The sequence below is a fragment of the Orcinus orca genome, chromosome 16 (genome assembly GCF_937001465.1).
Source record: "Orcinus orca chromosome 16, mOrcOrc1.1, whole genome shotgun sequence".
NCBI lineage: Eukaryota > Metazoa > Chordata > Mammalia > Artiodactyla > Delphinidae > Orcinus > Orcinus orca.
Genome location: NC_064574.1, coordinates 29373534 through 29391844, shown reverse-complemented (window position 1 = coordinate 29391844; position 18311 = coordinate 29373534). Strand labels below are relative to the sequence as shown.

At 43.1% G+C, this 18311-nt stretch overlaps 1 long non-coding RNA gene across 4 annotated transcripts in view; it reads left to right on the top strand.

Moving 5' to 3' along the window:
- Positions 1–18311, top strand: part of LOC117202437 (uncharacterized) — a 59827-nt gene that overhangs the window by 9207 nt on the left and 32309 nt on the right. For 3 of the 4 annotated variants that reach the window (XR_007472295.1, XR_007472296.1, XR_007472297.1), the window contains exons 2-4: positions 14726–14818; positions 15397–15483; positions 17368–17464. This is a non-coding gene — a long non-coding RNA (uncharacterized LOC117202437). The remainder of the gene's footprint in view (positions 1–14725; positions 14819–15396; positions 15484–17367; positions 17465–18311) is intronic. The other variant, XR_007472298.1, reaches the window with a different exon arrangement.

The window sequence follows — 18311 nt, the reverse complement described above, 5'->3', positions numbered from 1 at the left end:
GGCTCTTAGTTGTGGCATGCGGGACCTTTAGTTGGAGCACGCATGTGGGATCTAGTTCCCTGACCAGGGATCGAACCCCGGGCCCCCTGCATTGGGAGTGTGGAGTAGTCTTACCCACTGGACCACCAGGGAAGTCCCACAAATGTGTATATATATAAATATATATGTATTTATATATATACACACACTCACACACATTTTTATTTTGGCTGCGTTGGGTCCTCGTAGCTGCGTGTGGGCTTTCTCTAGTTGCAGCGAGCGGGGCGACTCTTCGTTGCAGTGCGTGGGCTTGTTGAGGTGGCTTCTCTTGTTGCAGAGCACAGGCTCTAGGCGCATGGGCTTCAGTAGTTGCGGCGCACGGGCTCAGTAGTTGTGGCTCATGGGCTCTAGAGCACAGGTTCAGTAGTTGTGGCACACGGGCTTAGTTGCTCTGCGGCATGTGGGATCTTCCCAGACCAGGGCTTGAACCCGTGTGCCTTGCATTGGCAGGCGGATTCTTAACCACTGTGCCACCAGGGAAGTCCTGTATATATTTTTAAACGGCAGCATTTTACAACAGTGTTCTGCCCCTTGACACGTGCACGCGCGCACACACACACACACACACACACACACACAACAAGACATATACTTCTCTATCTCTATATCTATCTATGATTATTATAAACTGGCTTACATAGATCTAACTTGTTATTTTTTTTTATTTTTTTGCAGTACGCAGGCCTCTCACTGCTGTGGCCTCTCCTGCTGCGGAGCACAGGCTCCGGACATGTAGGCTCAGCGGCCATGGCTCACAGGCCCAGCTGCTCCGCGGCATGTGGGATCTTCCCAGACTGGGGCACGAACCCGTGTCCCCTGCATCGGCAGGCGGACTCTCAGCCACTGCGCCACCAGGGAAGCCCCTAACTTGTCATTTTTAAGGGCTGCCCATTTCTCCATTTTTGGATGCACCATGGTTTATTTAACCAGCCCTCTGTGGGTGACATTCAGGTTTTTCCCCATCCCTTGCCAGCACAATGGGCATTGAATAACCTGTCTTTTGCACACAAACACGAGTGTATCTGTAGACTCAATTCCTGGAAATGGAACCATTGGGTCAAAGGGTATAGGCATTTAGAGTTCTGGTTTGATTGTCACATTGCCTTTCAGGAGTTGTACCAATTTTCTCTCCAACCCATGGTGTAGGCGAGTCCATGAATCCCCACAGCCTTGGGACGTGGTCCGACTTTTCAATCTGTGCCATCTGGCACCCTGGATAGGTAAATGGTCCTCATTATTATTACTGATGGAAAAACTCAGGTGTGAGAGTGGCCCTTGGGCACTGGATTCCCGTGAACTCTGCTTTGCAGGCTCTTTACCATCCCTGGTTTTCTTGAGTGAAGTTTCTCAGGAACATTAAGGATCAAGAGGGTGAGAAGCTCTAGTGCTCTGGGAAGCTCTAGTACAGCTTGTTCCCTGTCGTTGTAACAGAATCAGCTTTTTGAAATACAGGCCTTGTCATCTTGCTCTCCTCTCTAAAACTTTCTGTGGTTCCACATTTATCAAAGTTCTTGGACTAGCAGTGCCAGCATCCCCTCGAACTGGTTAGGAATGTACATTTTCAGGCTCCTCTGCAGACCTATTAAATCAGACACTCTGCAGGCGGGGCTAAGCTTCAACAAGCCCTCGGGTGATGCTGTTGTGCACTCAAGTTTGAAACCACTGCCTTACAGAATAAAGTGGCCCCTTTCCACCATGTGGCTCCAACCCACCTTTCCTACTATATTTCCTTCTGTGTCCCACAACTTCTAAACACACCTAGCTACTGGCTTCTCAAACCTCCCTCCACTTTCTCACCTCTGTGCTTGGAACAGAAACCTCTAGTTGTCCCCCAATTTCTTATAGAGCAATAGAAGCTCGCATTTTATTCTTTTTTTTCTCTCTCTCTTTTTGGCCGCCCCACGCGGCATGTGGGATCTTAGTTCCCTGACCAGGGATCAAACCCATGCCCCCTGCAGTAGAAGCGTGGAGTCTTAACCACTGGACCACCAGGGAAATGCCAAAGCTCGCATTTTAAAATTGCATTTCCCAGGCTCCCTTGAAACTATGTTCTGGCAGATGGTTTATGAAGTGTGCAACTTCCGAATTGTACCCTCTGAAGGAAGGAGCATGCCCACCCAGCCTTCTGCTTGCCTACTTCCACCGGCTGGAAGGCAGACGTGGTGGTTCTGAACCACGAAAACAGGTGAGGGCTGGGCCTCAGGTGTGGTGGAGCATCAGGAGGGATGCGTCTGGGACCCTGACACTGTGGGGTGACCACAGAAGCCAGAAGACCACTTAGCCTAGACTGTGAAAACAGAAAAAGATAAACTTCCATTTTATTTATCTCAGTGTTACCTGAGGTTTGCATGATCACAATTGACCATCTTACCTAATGCAATGCCTTCAGGTGCTCTGTGTTCCTCCACTTGCCTGGCAACAATCTTCTCTTTCCTTTCAAGAGACACTTTTAGCGAAGCCGTATTATTTTAATAAGAATACGGACAGGGCTTCCCTGGTGGCACAGTGGTTGAGAGTCCACCTGCCGATGCAGGGGACACGGGTTCGTGCCCCAGTCCGGGAAGATCCCACATGCCGCGGAGAGGCTGGGCCCGTGAGCCATGGCCGCTGAGCCTGCGCGTCTGGAGCCTGTGCTCCGCAGCGGGAGAGGCCACAACAGTGAGAGGCCCGCGTACTGCAAAAAAAAAAAAAAAAAAGTTTCTATTTTAATTTCAAATATAGTAAATACCAGTTGATATAGCCTACATAAATGAAAATCTCTTTGTGGCCCTCAGTTCTTTATTTAAACTTTTCATTTTGAGATCACTGTAGATTCACGTGCAATTATAAGAAATAATATGGAGAGATCTGTGTACCCTTCACCCCGTCTCCCCCGGTGGTAACATCATGCATAACTTTAGTACAATATCACAAAGAGGAAATTGGCAGTGATACAATCCACCCATCTTATCCAGATATCACCAGTTTTACATGTATGTGTGTGTGTGTTTAATTCTGTGCAACTCTATCGCATGTGTACATTTGCGTGACCTCTACCAGAGTCAAGATACAGAGCAGTAGTCCCCTCGCAAGGATCCCTCGTGCTGCCTTCCTGTAGCCACAGCCACCTCCTTCCCTCTCCGCTCCCTAACCCCTATTCTCCCGCTCTATTATTTTGTCAGTTCAAGAATATTATATAAGTGGAATAATTCACTCTGTAACCTTTTGAGGTTGGCCCTCTCACTCAGCATAGTTCCCTCGCGACCCATCCATGTTGTTGCATGTATCACTAGTGTGTTCCCTGCAACGGCTGAGGAGTGTTCTAGGCATGGAGGCACCACCGTTTGTTTAATTGTTCTCCTGTGGAAGGACATTAGGATTGTTTCTGATTTCTGGCTATTATGAATAAAGTTGTTATGAACATTCATGGACAGGTTTTTGTATGAATGTAAGTTTTTACTTCTCTGGGATAAGTGCCCCAAAGTACAATTGCTGGGTAGTATGGTAAGCACATGCTTAATTTTGTAAGAAGTCACTGTACGTTTTCCAGAGTGGCTGAACCATTTTACATTCCTACCAGCACTTTATGAGTTTCTGGTTTCTCTGCATCCTCACCAGCATTTGGTGTTATTAGTATTTATTCTTTTACCCATTCCAATAGTTGTGTAGTGATACCTCATTGTGACTTTAATTTGCATTTCCTGATGGTAATGATGTTGAAAATATTTTCATATGCTTGTTTGCCAGCTGTATATCCTTTACAGTGCAATGTCTGTCCATGTCTTTTGCCCATTTTCTGATTGGATTGTTTGTTTTCACTCTTGAGTTTTGAGAGTTCTTTATGTATTCTAGATACCAGGCCGTTGTCAGTTATGTGGTCTGCAAACATTTTCTCCCAGTGTTTTTGTCCTCTTCACAGGCTCTTTCTCAGAACAAAGGGTTTTCATTTTTAAATGATCCAATTTATCTTTTTTTTTTCCTTTATGGATCATGCTTTTGGTATTAAGTCTAAGAACACTTCACCTAGCCCTAGGTCCTAAAGATTTTCTCCTATTTTTTTTCTCTAAAAGTTTTGTAGTGTAACATTTTACATCCAATCTTTAATCCATTTTGATTAATTTTTTTGTTAAGTTGTGAGGTTTAGGTCAAGGTTCATTTGCCTATGAATGTCAATAATTTCTAAGGGATCCTGGAACCAAAGATTCAAGAACTACAATAAGGTGTATGAGGTACTCCAAGACAGGTATGTGCAAAGTGCTATGGAAAGGTTAACTTTGAGCAAGGTAGTTCTGGAAGACTTCCCAGAAGAGATGACATTTGAGTTCTGCTTTGGAGAACGGATAGGATTTTCCCAAGCAGAGGAGAAGTCTTGTTGCTTTCCTTTGTCTCCCATAGCCAGAGATACTCTCAGTGATGGGGTGAGTTTTAAAAGAGGGAAGTATGGAAAATAAAGAGAAGGACCTAAGAAATCAGGCAGACCTTGATTGAAATCCTCCTTAACTAGCTAAGTTACCTTTCCTAAGCCTCAGTTTTCTTATCTGTAAAATGGGGGGATAATTCCTTCTTTTCAAGGAAACTGAGGATTAAATGAGATGTATGTAAACTGGCAAGCAAGGTATCTGGCACATTGTCGTCAGTCCATTAATTACCTCCTCCTACCCTTTCATCATTCCATTTACCTTTTCTCCATGTGATGGAGTTAGATCCTTCCTTTGATGTTCAGCCTATGCTTAATTTCATTCTTTCCCCCCCATATTGCTCTAGATGAGTGATTCTCAAATTTTAACTATACATCAACCGTCACAAAACTGATACTCAATATTTAGTTACCGAGAGCCTTTTAAAACACAGATTGCAGAATTTCTGATTTAGTAGGTCTAGCGTAGGACCTGAGAATTTGCATTTCTAACAAATTTCCAAGTGATGCTGATGCTACTGGTCTGAAGACCACACTTTGAGAACCACAGCTTTAGATATTCCCTTTAATTGTCTCAATAAACTGTATAGAAGGAACCAAAATATCCACATTCTATATGTAAATAGATTTTCAAGGAAATGTTTGTGGTGTTTGTTTTTCAAAATTCGCAGAAAACTCAATGGGGAGACTTCTGGTTTTAAGATGGCTGACTTTTGTTTTGTTTTTAATTTCGGCAAAAAAACACATAACATTAAATTTAGCATCTTCACTGTTCTTAAGTGTGCAGTTCTGTACTATTAATCATATTCAAGAGTGGCTGAGTCTTGTTTCTATCCTGTTCTCTTCTTATAAAAGCCACACCGGACACAAGGAGAACATGCAAACACCCTCTCTATCTTCGATGAAACCAGGAGACAGCTCCAACCCTGAGACAATAAATGGAGACAGGAACTGGGTTGGGGAGTGGCAAGCGATTTGACAAAATGGAGGAGGGTCAAACCATCCAGGCTAAGGAGGGGCATGTATCGAGGAAGAGCCTATTCACCCCAGAATCCCGGAAGGCTCAGGAGCTGGGAGAACCAGGTAGGGCAGGAGGTGGAGATGAAGCAGGAGAATTGACCCAAAGTCTCTGTTGTGGGGTATCTTGACCCCTTGCAGTCAGGCACTCACCCCTCAGAGGATACCTGGGATCGAAGCTCTAGAGAAATTGAACCCAAGAGGTCCCAGATTTAGTGGCCACCGTATAGGGAAAAGGTGGGGGCAGGGGCATGGTGGGGGCTGGACTAGACTTATGGGTTGGCTAAAAAGCTGCCCCCTGAATGATGACACCCCCAGTCTGTTCCCAGCCGAGCTCCAGAATATTTACACCTAGGCTGATTAAGCAACAAGCCCTGCGCACCCCACCCCGCTGCAGCAAGCAGGGGATTTGAGCTTCACTTTATAAAGAAACCCAACTGCCCCAGAGAAAAGACTGGCTATCGTGATATTTGAGTCTTCTCGGAAAAATCTGGCTGGCCACTTACTTACCCTACAGTGAATCACATCAGTTTCATGCCCTCTTCATGCTTGCCAAGCTTTCAGTCAGCTTTCACCTGCTTCACCTTAAAATAAAGATCATTAGTCACTTGAGGTAAGTTTCCAGTCTGAACAAGAGAGACCAAGGGAAATACTGCCTGAGAGGCAGTGCTTTGCTGTGACTGCCATTTTGACATTCTCTTGGCCTGTTTGGGCATCTGTGAATGAAGGATTGACTTATGTAAAGGGTCTTAACTGGGTATCCCTGGACAGCGGGTGTCAGTGTGTGCATATGGGCTCAAGTCTGGGGTAGAACCCACCAGATCCCCTGGGGGTCTGAGATGCACTAAGAAGTGATGCGCCACTTATTGATTGGATTTCTAAGCTCTCTTGTGGCGCTCATTCCTTGAGTGTATTTTGCCCTCTCACACCTCGGGAACTCTGCCCACACAGGTGCTTTGACTGGATCAACTTTACCTTTATAGTGGAATTAATTCCTACTCTTCCTTCTAGACTCATCAGAAACATTGGGTTTTCTAGGAAGTCTTCCCTGACCCCAGCCTCCCTTCTGGGTTGGGTGATCCCTTGGTGCATCCTCAGACCTCTGTACACCTTCCTCATCTCCTTTAAGGGGATGTGTCTACTGCCTCTGGATGCAAAAGCCCCTCTTCTCCCAACAGCCTAGCTGGAGAGCTGAGTAATAATATCCCGGCAGCACCTGCTTGCCCAGTCCCAGTATAGAGCACTTGTTAATTGAGCTGAGAGCTGGGCTGGATGAGTGCTCAGGAGTAGATCAGCTCAGGTCTTTGAGTTACACTTTAAAGCTCAGCAGAAGGCAGAGTGAGCTGGCTGGAAAAAGAAACAGGGGAAGATAGGGCAATTATTAAAACTCTTTTTGCCTCTGTCCTTAGGTTACCTACTAAGGCTCGGATAACTGAGGCTGTTTTGAATACTGCGAACATGAACTTAAACTTGGTAAAGGGAAATCAAGGTCAAGGCAACACCTCCCCCCTCTGATTCAGCACCAGATGCTAACATCTGTCAGGAGAAGGGCGTGAAGTGTCTGAGTCATTCCAGCCCTAAACCACATGATATGTGGAATAGACATTTTATTTTTATTTGGGGGCCACCCCGCATCTGAACCCTTTCTCTATATTTGGAGAATTTCTCATGTTTTCAGTCTTCATGGAAGGCAGAGACCACTTCATTTCTGTTACAGAGGTTTTAATCTCTAACATTTCTTTTTCATTATTTCTTAGAATATCCATCTCTCTGCTTACATTGCCCATCTGTTCTTGCATGTGGTCTACTTTTTCCATTAGAGCCCTTAGCATATTGATCAAAGTTATTTTATATTCCCAGTCTGGCCATTCCAGCATTCCCTTCTCTTTCTGAGTCGGGTTCTGACATTTTGTCTGTCTCAACAAACTGTGTTTTTGCCTTTTAGTATGCCTTGTAATTTTTTTGTTGAAAGTCAGGCTGGATAAAAGGAACCTGGTAAACAGGTTTTTAGCGAAGTGGTGGTAACGTGGCAAGAGTGGAAGCGTTCTATAGTCCTACAATTATGTCTCAGTCTTCTAGTGAGCCCATGTCTCTGGCTGTGAGCTTCATAAGCACGTCTCAGTTTTTCCCTCCCTCCCTTAGATGGGGCAGAATGTGTAGAGAGGGCTGGAGTTGGGTATTTCCCTTCCCCCAGATCAAATAGCCTCTGATAAAACCCCAATAGGTTAGGCTCTGGTAAAATACTTTCTCTTGAAGGCTGGTCTTCTGTTAAGAAGAACAGAATGCTCTGGCATCTTTTAAAATACAGTATATTTCCTCTCCCCCTGCCAGAATCATGAAGGGATTTCTCTCCCATATTCACTGAAATTCCAGTATTCACTGTGAGAGCCTGGCTGAGCTCCCAGCGGTGAAACTCATGAAGTGTGGGGGCTCCTCCCCTAGCGTTTGTATCTCTCAGTCTTATGCATGCTGAGCTTCCAGCAATCTGTCGATTACGGTTCAGGTTTTCCTACCCTGGCACTGGTTCTGTGGAGGTTTCTGCTCCAGTAAGTTCGACTCTCTGTATCTACCTGTTTCTCCAATTATGGGGGCTGAAATTTGCCCTGTGACCTCATTTCTCTTACAGACCTAAGAGTCGATTTTTCAGCTTTTTACTTTCTGTTAGGACAGAGTGACAACTTCTGAGTTCCTTACATGCTGGACTGGAAACTGGAAGTCAGTGATTTTTTTTTTTTCATTGTGGTAAAATATACATAACATAGAATTTATCATTTGAACCATCCTTAAGTGTCCAATTCAGAGGCATTAAGTACATTCACATTGTTGTGCAACCATTACCACCATCCATCTTCAGAACTTTCTCATCATCCCAAACTGAAACTCTGTTTTCACTAAGCAATAACTCCCCATTATGTAAGTGCTACCTTTTATATTATTCTTGATGCTGTAGTGAATTACTATGTGTTGTTACTATGTAGTGTAATACTATGTAGTGATGCTGTTGTTATTACTATGTAGTGAACAACAGCAGTTGTTCTATTAGGATGTTAGGCATCATTCTGAAGAACATTTGGGGTGGGGCATCATGACATACTTTATGAAGGGAGCTGATGGGATCAACATGTGTGTTTTAGGAAGAAAGGTTCAGTGATTGGGAAAACTTGGGGACTGAGTGTGATGTTGACACTCCGTCAAGTCAGAGCTGAGCAAGCTGCCCTGAAAGTCTGTCCTAAATGGGAACATTTATCAGTGTAAATGTCATGGGTCCACATTAACTTCATTTCACCAGTTTTGTTTTATTGTTTCATCTGCCCAGGAATGGAATCTTGAAACTCCAGAGAGATGAGTGGGAAGATTCCATGTGCTAATCTCATTTCCAAATGTAATTGGCACCTGAAATATGAAGGACTCTGCTTCCAAACGCAATGTTAACAGAGCCATCCATCCTCCTTCCCATCTAGTGAGCCAGCGTGCCACTGTAATGCACGTTCATTGCTCCAGCAATGGAGACATAGTGGAGTTGGTACAACCTTTCTGGAGGGCAATTTGGCAATATGGATCAAAAAATTTTAATTTGTAGAAACTTCAGCCCAGCCATTTCATATCAAGGGTTTAATTTATCTCAGAGAAGTAACTGGACAAATGTGTAAGGATGCTTGTACAAAGATGTTCAATGCAGTTTTGTTTATAATTGTGAAAAATTGGAAACATTCTAAATGTCCAACGATAGAGAACAGTTTACATCCATTATGGCATACACAATGACATGTCTACTATGTAACTGTTGCCAAAAATAAAGTAGAGTTGTATGTAAGGGAAAACCTCCATAGTATTAAGGCATATCCTGCAGAATGTTTCCCTGGTTAATGTTTTCCCAGTAGAATGACTCTTCATTTATAACACACAAACTTGATAGTGTCTCAATAGCAACTTTTTTTGGGCAAATGTTTGTATAGGAAGGCATTTATATTTACATCCCTAAAACTCAATAGAATATTTTAAACCAAATTACTTGGGAGACAAATGTCTCACATTTTATCCCAAATAAAATCGATAGCTCAGAATTACATGTAGAAGTATTGAAAAATCAAGCAAGTGACCCAGACCCTCTAGTACCGAGGGATTCTGGCTGATAAGTGCAGTAGAAGTCACTGTGTGAGACGCCCAGGAAGGCTTTTGTAGGGGAACAGATCCCACTTTCTTGACGTGTTTGGCCTTTTTGCCCCTTGTCCATTCTTCCTGTCTGGAACATTGACGTGTTGCCTAGAGGTACAGCAAACATCAAACAATTCTGAGGCAACAAAGCTGAAGATGAAAGTCTTTGCACTGTGACAGAGAGTAAAGAAGGAAAGAGGAGGCATACCTAGGGCTGCTTGCTACATGAGACATAAAAGCCTTTCAGTTGTTCATGCCTCTTTTCTCATATTTTCTGCGATATGCTTCCGAACACAATCCCTATACAATTGTTTTTATTTCTCTCTTTCTAAAAGCAAATGATAAAAATTATGTACCAATGAAGCAAATGATAAAAATTATGTACCAGTAGATGAATCAAATAAAAGAAGATACAATAAAAAAATCAACTGAGTGATAACAGAGGGTTTGTGCACCTTGGCTGTTGGTAGCAGAGGGAGAGGCCATGTCACTATACCCTAAGCAAACGTTTAGCAACCAATTTAATTGGTTGGATGATCTGGAAGTAATGCTAAGCATCTTACAGCCTAACATATATAGCTTTAAAAAACGTGTGTGTGTGTGTGTGTGTGTGTGTGTGTGTGTGGTGTGGTGTGTGTACATTTTCCTGAGTTTTACTAAAATTTCAGGAAATTGGTTGAGCGTTTTGAGCTAATGTGTGTATAATTTTTCCTATTTAATGTAATGGGAATAGGTTTCCTTTTGGCATTTTCATAAAGAATATCTGTTTTTTAGGACCCAATTACTGATATTAAGTGGGATATGCCAGGACTGGGAGGGGACCCCTGCTGCCCTGAAGCCAATTCCTATCTCCATGGGCTCTCTGGTCCCCAGTTCCAGTTTCACCCTTTCTCTCCCCCAGGGCCCTGGATTTGCCCACCTGCTGACCCTTGCAGGGGCTCTCTAGACCCTGACCTCATCTGGCACAACCACTGGACCCCTTGCTCCTGCAGCTGAGCTGGGCCTTCCCTCTTTTAGGATCTCCCCCTTCTGGCCCCCAGAACCCCCAATCTTGGGAGAGTAACTAATTTCCAGATTCCCAGCTGGAGCCCGCAACTGCCTGACCAGTTCTTAATCCTCCCTTCTAATGGATGATCCCCAGAATGGGGGGCTGGGAACAAATTAGCAAGAAATGCAAAACTGCAATAAAAGTTTTTTAAAAATCTAAGCCAAAAAGCAGGTTATAGACAGTTTTATACTATACTAGTCAGGAAGCTTTTGGCTGTATGTAACTCAAAATGGTGGAAACATTAATGAAATCTTATTATCTCACTCAAGAAGTTGACAAGTAGAGTATTTCCCGAGTTGGCTGATTCAGTAGCATGATGACATCATCAAGAACTCAAGTCCCTTCCATAGTCCTGCTCTGCCATCTCCAGGTCATTGGCTCATCCTCTTAGTCTCATTCCCCTCATGGCCCCAAGATGACAGCCATTGCTCCAGGAAAGGCACTCAGCTGTCAATGTGTAGAGGCAGAAAAGACCTTATGCATGTCCTTCTCTGAGACTGAGGAAATCTCTCCCAGAACCTCCATCAAATTTCCCCTCATTGCTCATGGCAAGAACTGGGCCATGTGCCCCATTCTTAAGCCAGTCAGTGGCAAGGGGAATGGGAGCATATGTTTTTGATTCCCTAGGTATTTTTAAAAATATTTAATTTATTTGTTTGTTTATTCATTCATTCATTCATTTGGTCACACCAGGTCCCAGTTGTGGCAGGCGGGCTCCCTAGTTGCAGCACACCGGCTCCTTAGTTGTGACATGCGAACTCTTAGCTGCAACATGTATGTGGGATCTAGTTCCCTCACCAGGGATCGAACTCGGGGCCCCTGCATTGGGAGCATGGAATCTTAACTACTGCACCACCAGGGAGTCCCCCCTAAGTATTTTTGATGGGCAGCAGGGGTCAGAACCACTATTTTACACTAATCGTAGTTCATCTTCTGGGGCTAGGGAAGGGGCTATTTTCCCTGAAGTATCTGGTCACTAGACACCTGAAGAATATTAAGGTTCTTAGCAGACAAAATGATGGAAAGTGTTTGTTGTGTAGGCAAATGATAGTGTTTGACATATATGGTGTGCTCTTGTTTTAGGTTAAAAATTATGTAAATATATAATACAACATATATGCCAAGAAAAAATTGTGGAAGACCATGAATCAAACTTTTAATAGTTACTATCGTGGTGTGGTGAGGGGGAGAATTAGTTATAGCAGATTTCCACTTATTAATTGAAATTTTACCATGAACATTAATCACATAATCAGAAAAACAATGAAGATACATGCATTTTGAGAAAAAAGATTTTTTTTTTTTTAAAGAATAAAAGCAGTTGTAAGGGATGAAATGCTGCTTTATCCCTGTGGGGTAAACTCTCTGGGGCAAGCCCAGTTCCTTGTCCAGGAACTCACTGCTATGAGCTTAGAATTTATTACTCACCCAGCAAGAGTTTCCTCTCTTTCCCACCTGACCAGGAGAAAGGTAAACTCTCATCTGGACCGTCCCATTTTCCTCACCAGTGATTGGGTTAAGCCAGGACATGTGATGCAATTGTGGCCAATAAGATGTCAAGAGGCATCTGCTGGGGGTGTGGTGTGTGTTTCTGGGAAATGTTTCTTTACTTTTCAAAGAGACTCAGGAGAAGAGGGTCTCCTCTTCCCCCAGACATATTCTTGACTGTGTGTGATGCCTGGATATTGCAGCCATTATTTTATGATTATATGGGGAAAATGTCCACATGCTGAGGATGACAGTGAAAATCCTTGGTAACATGTTTTTAAACCTAAAGTATAATTTCCATACAATAAAGTATGAAAATCTTAAGTGTACAGCATGGCTAAATTTTATGTATGTACACACTCATGTAAGCACTACCAGATCAAGATACAGAACATTTCCAGCACTCCAGAGGGCTCTCTCCTGCCCCTTCCCAGTCAATAGCCAATACCCACTCTTCTGATTCCTATCTCCATAAATTACTTAACTGCCCTTGAACTTCACATGAATGGATTCATACAGTACATACTGTTCTGTGTTGGGCTTCTTTGTTCAACATGTTTTCTTTGAGATTCATTCATGTTTTTATGTATATCAAAAGTTTATCAAACCAATGTATAGTGTTCCATTGGTACCACAGTTTATCCATTTCCTGTTGATAGACATTTGAGTTATTTCCAGTTTTTGGCTGTTATAAAAAGAAAAGATACTATGAACATTCTATGTATCTATCTTTGGGTGGATATATGTCCTCATTTCTCTTGTGCATATACCTAGTAGTGAAATCACTGACATAGGGTGAATAGCTATTTATTTAGCTTTAGTTAGATACTGCCAAACAGTTTACCAAAGTGGTTTAACCAATTTACACTCCCACCAGAAGTGTCATATATATATATTTTAGAAGTGTGATATTTTTGATTGTTCTATATTCTCACCAACACTTGGTATTGTCAGCCTTTAATTCTGGTGGGTTAGTAGTGGTATCGGATTGTAGTTTTAGTTTGCATTTCTCTGATGACTTTTTCAAGTGCTTTTTGGTCATTTCCTCTTCTAAGAGGTGCCTGTTTAAGTCTTTTTCCCTTTCTTAAAAGTGGGTTGTTTTGTCTTCTGTTACTGATTTGTAGGAGTTTGTTTACGTTTTGGATATAAGTCCTTGGTCAGATATACGAAATGCAAGTATCTCAGTCTGTAGATTATTTCTTCACTTGCTTAGTAATGTGTTCTGATGAGCATATTACATTTAATGAAGTTCAAGTTATCAATGTGTTCAGCATGGTGTTTTTTGTGCTCTGTTTCGGAGATATTTGCTTACCCTCAAGATCATGGGGATATTTTCCTGTCTTTTCCTTTACAAGCCTGATTCTTTTTTTTTTTTTTTTTTTTTTTGCGGTACGCGGGCCTCTCACTGTTGTGGCCTCTCCCGTTGCGGAGCACAGGCTCCAGACGCACAGGCTCAGCGGCCATGGCTCACGGCCCCAGCTGCTCCGCGGCATGTGGGATCCTCCCGGACCGGGGCACGAACCCGTGTCTCCTGCATCGGCAGGCAGACTCTCAACCACTGCGCCACCAGGGAAGCCCAAGCCTGATTCTTTTTAACATTTACATTTAGGTCTGTCATCCATACCACATTAATTAAGTTTTTAAAATAAATTCATTTATTTATTTATTTTATTTATCTTTGACTTCATTGGGTCTTCGTTGTTGCGCGCGGGCTTTCCCTAATTGCGGCAAGCGGGGGCTACTCTTCATTTCAGTGTGTGGGCTTCTCATTGCAGTGGCCTCTCATTGCGGAGCAGGGGCTCCAGGCTCACAGGCCTCAGTAGTTGTGCCATGCAGGCTCAGTAGTTGTGGCTCGCAGGCTCTAGAGCGCAGGCTCAGTAGCTGTGGCTCCTGGGCTTAGTTGCTCCACGGCATGTGGGATCTTCCCAGACCAGGGCTCGAACCCGCATCTCCTGCACTGGCAGGTGGATTCCCAACCACTGCACCACCAGGGAAGCCCCGACACATTAATTTTTATGTATAGTGTTGGGTAAATATTTTTTCCCATACAGATTATTTTCTGTATGGATATCCAGTTTTTCCAGCACCACTGAATTGCAGTGGCACCCTTGTTGTAAATCAAGTGAACATACATGTTTCAGTTCATTTCTGGATTCCCAATTCTGTTCCATTGGTCTATTTGTCTATCCTTGTATCAATACCACCCTGGCTTAATTACTATAGCTTGATGTTAAGCATTGATATCTGGTGGTGTATGTTCTTCGTCAAGATTGTCTAGGCTGCTCTAGGTCCATTGTATTTCCATATAAATTTTAGAATTGATTTGAAAATTTCAGTACCTAAACTTAGGAATTTGATTGTGATTGTACTAAATCTATAAGTCAATGTAAGGAGGACTGACTTAGCAACACCGTCTTCCAATCCATTTACTTAGCTCTTCTTGATGGCTTGGCTGAACGTCTGATTTTATTTAATCAACTGTGGAGCTACCTTACATTTGTCTTCTTATTATAAACAAGATTATATAAATGTATTACATATTTTCCTTACTGCTTAAGGCATTTTTTTCTGGTTACTTGCAGCTAAAAACATCTCAACTGATATAACAAACTTGCCCTGTAGGGTGATGGATTAAGCAGAAGGCTTGAATCTATGCTACTCCCTGTGTGGCCACGGTAAGTCACCCAACTTCTCTGGGCCTATTTCCTTATCCATGGAAACCCCATAGGGTTGGAAAGTTCTTCTCTTTTTCATAAACCAGTGAACACTGACTCATCTTTTTTGTCTCAATTGAAGTATCATTTTCTTTGGGATGTCTCCTCTGATTCTTCCACTAAAACCTAGATATTCTTTTTCTATTCATGCCTTTGAAAGCAATCAGTACACTGTAATGTCATTGTTTGCATGCTTGTCTCCATCAGTGCCTTATTAATCAGGGAACAGAGGGTGCACTTAAAGGGCTTAATTGAAGAGAGTTTAATGAAGAGACAATTACAGAGGAATAGACAGGATTAAGGGATGATGAGGTACCCCAGGGACTAGCCATGGAGGCAAGCCATTACCATTCTTGGGTCTGAAGGATAGAGATGAAGGAAGTGTTACTGGAACACAGTGAGACCAGTAGCTGTGGAGGAGAGGCTGTCCAACATATACTATGGGCTATAGGGGAACATAGCCATAGGGAGAACCATGGGCAGGTAGGGAGGGGAGAATAAACACCCTATCCTTTTTCTTACCCTCTGATTTCCTTCAGCTCCCATTGGATCAACCCAACCAGAAGACAGAAGGCAAAGGATTCCAGGTGATACAGTCTGTAGAGGTCAGCCTCCTGGGGAACAAGGTAGGTCAGCAAGAGGCAGCAAATGGACATAGGAGAAGAAATAGGTAGTGGTCAGTATGCTCACCTTCAGTGCAAGCTTCTTGAGAATGGACACTAAGTCTTTGACAAACAATGTTGCCATAGTTTTTTTACACACCCGTTACAAAAATTTAAATGTTATAGAAAATAAAAGACCCTCTATTATCCCCAGAAATAATGATAGCTATTTGTTATACATCACTTCAGGTTTTACATACATGTACACCGAATATGTGGGTCTGTGGAAGACTGTATTTCCAAAAATGACCACAGCAATATTTCTGGTCTTCTATGGTCTTTCTGATATTGGCACTCCCCATCACTAGGTAAATCTACATCCTCTCCCTTTGAACGTGGGGAGGGCCTTGTGACTGCCTTGACAGATGGGATGTGGCAGAAGTGATGCTGCATGGCTTCCAAGGCCAGGTCATAAAAGGCAAAATAGATTCTCCTGGAAATCTCTTTCTTTTGGGGTGCTTACCATGGGAACCCAGCCACCACATTGTGAGGAACCCCAGGGCACATGAAGAACCACATGCAAGTGTTCTGACTGGTTGCCAGCTGAGGTCCCAGCTGACAGTCAGCATTAATTGCTGGACGGGGGAAAGAATGAGCCTCCAGATGATCCCAGCTCCCGGTCTTCGAGCCACCTCAGCTGATGCTGCGTGGAGCCGAGGCACGCATCCCCCCAAGCCCTGCCCACATGGAGGGTTCATGAGCACAATAAATGTTGTGTTTGTTTTTTGAGCCACTGAGATTTTGAGTGCTTTGTTACATAGTCATAATAACTAAAACAGAGGCGGTATTAAAGGGCTATGATCTCAGGCTGTGGAACCAGACTTCTTGGTTTCAATGTGATCTCTGTCACTTATTCCCTGTGTAATATTTGGCAAGTTGCTCAAATTCAAATCCTCAATTTCTTCATCTGTAAAATGGGAATAAGATTAAAAATCTCACAGAGTAGGATTGGTCTATAAAACAATCAGCTTGGTTCTCAGCACATATTAAATTATTATAATTATTGATCACTGATTCCCTCAAAGACCACCAGAAAAAACCTGATGATCAAACAAAACGAAATATATTAAATTTACTGCAGAAAGGGAGAATAACACCTTGAAAAAGTCTTAGTAGTACCTCCAAGTGAAGACATTAAGGAAGGATACTTACAGGGTTTTAAAGGTTGCACTGGATGGTTTTAAGATGGGTCACATAAGGCAGGTAGCTGGTTGGAATTGGGCAGAATTTATAAGAACTTTGGATTAGTGAATGCAGAGGGGCAAGGGCATTGAAGTGAGTCTAGATGAGCAAGTTTTCTGTTTTGATAAGTAAGGTGTTTAGTTTTTATCTGTCTTATCTTCAAAGAGTGGGTACTTCCTGGAGCAAACCCCTAAACTATTACTTGGTCCCAGTATTATTTAACACAGGAACAGAAAAGTGTGTTGTTTTCAGTTCTCATTAATATAAATTTCTTTTCATGGAAAAGGGCTCATAGCCTACCCCACCTATTATATTGAAACTTTACTTTTCATTGAACAACATACCTTGGATAGCTTTCCTTATGAGAACATATCAATTAATTTAATTCTTTTTAACATCTGCTTGATATTCACTGGTATAGCTGCAACATGACTTGTCTGCCCTTTCACATATCAGCAGACACCTGGTGTGTATATGTAGTGAGGTGGGGGGCCCAGACCCTCAGAACAGTGTCTGGCACAGAGTAAGCACTCAGAGAGGGTTTGCTATTGAAAGGAGCGTGTACCTGAAGTCTGTAAAATGCCATATACATGTAAGGTAAGGATGGATGGTTGGGCTTCCTCATTACTGCATCTTGTCCCATCCCACTTTTGTCATCTATGTTAGGAATCACCTCAGGATGCACGCGGCATGAAAGAGGTCCAGAAGCCCTTATGTGCTCACGGTGAGGAAAAGAGGAGATTGCTGAGATGCAGGAAAAACAGTGAGTGTGAGGGGCGGTAGGGTGGCCAGCCAAGGCGGGGCTGGATGGAGGATGCAGCTGAGATTCAGAGGTGCTCAGGTGCCCAGGAGATAGGTGGTGGCATTGAGTCAATGCCAGTGAGAACGGATCACGAGTTTCAGTGGCTGTGGACTTTAGCAACTTGTGCCATCAGGCCCCACTGAGCAGGCAGGGCAAGGGGTACCTCATGAAACCAGCAAGGACTCAAAAAAAACCAGGAGGGCCGCCTTTCCCTATTGCCACGAGGACATTTCCCCTACATCCAGATATCGTCTTCAGGAGAAGGAAGCCGAAAAGGAAACATTTGAAGAAGAAATGGCAGCCCCAGAGGGGTTTTAAATTGAAAATCAGACACAACATTTATGAAAATGAAGCTGATACAAAATGAAAATACAGGTTTTCCACTAGGGGTGGTAGCACACCGATAGGAGACCTTCAGAAATAGGTGGGGCATTCCCCCCGCTTTTTTATCATGAAAACTTTCAAACGGCAATGTAAAAAAAAAAATTGAACAAATACACATACCTCATCACTTAGATCTTTCAATTGTCATGGGGAATTTTTTGGCCATAATTGTTTTATCTATTTTTTCTGAAGTAGTTTAAAGTAAATTACAAACAGTCTGATATTTCACCGCAAATGCATCTCTGAAAAATAAGAACGTTTTTCTACATAATGCGGGGGTGTTCTTTGTTGGCAGTGGGAAGTGCTCCTGGCAGGTACACAGGCGAGGGGCAATGCAGGGCTCACTTCAGCTCAGGGAAGAATCGTCTGGCCCAAACGCTGACAGCATCATCTTGTGGAAAGCCTGCTCCATAGAAAGACACAA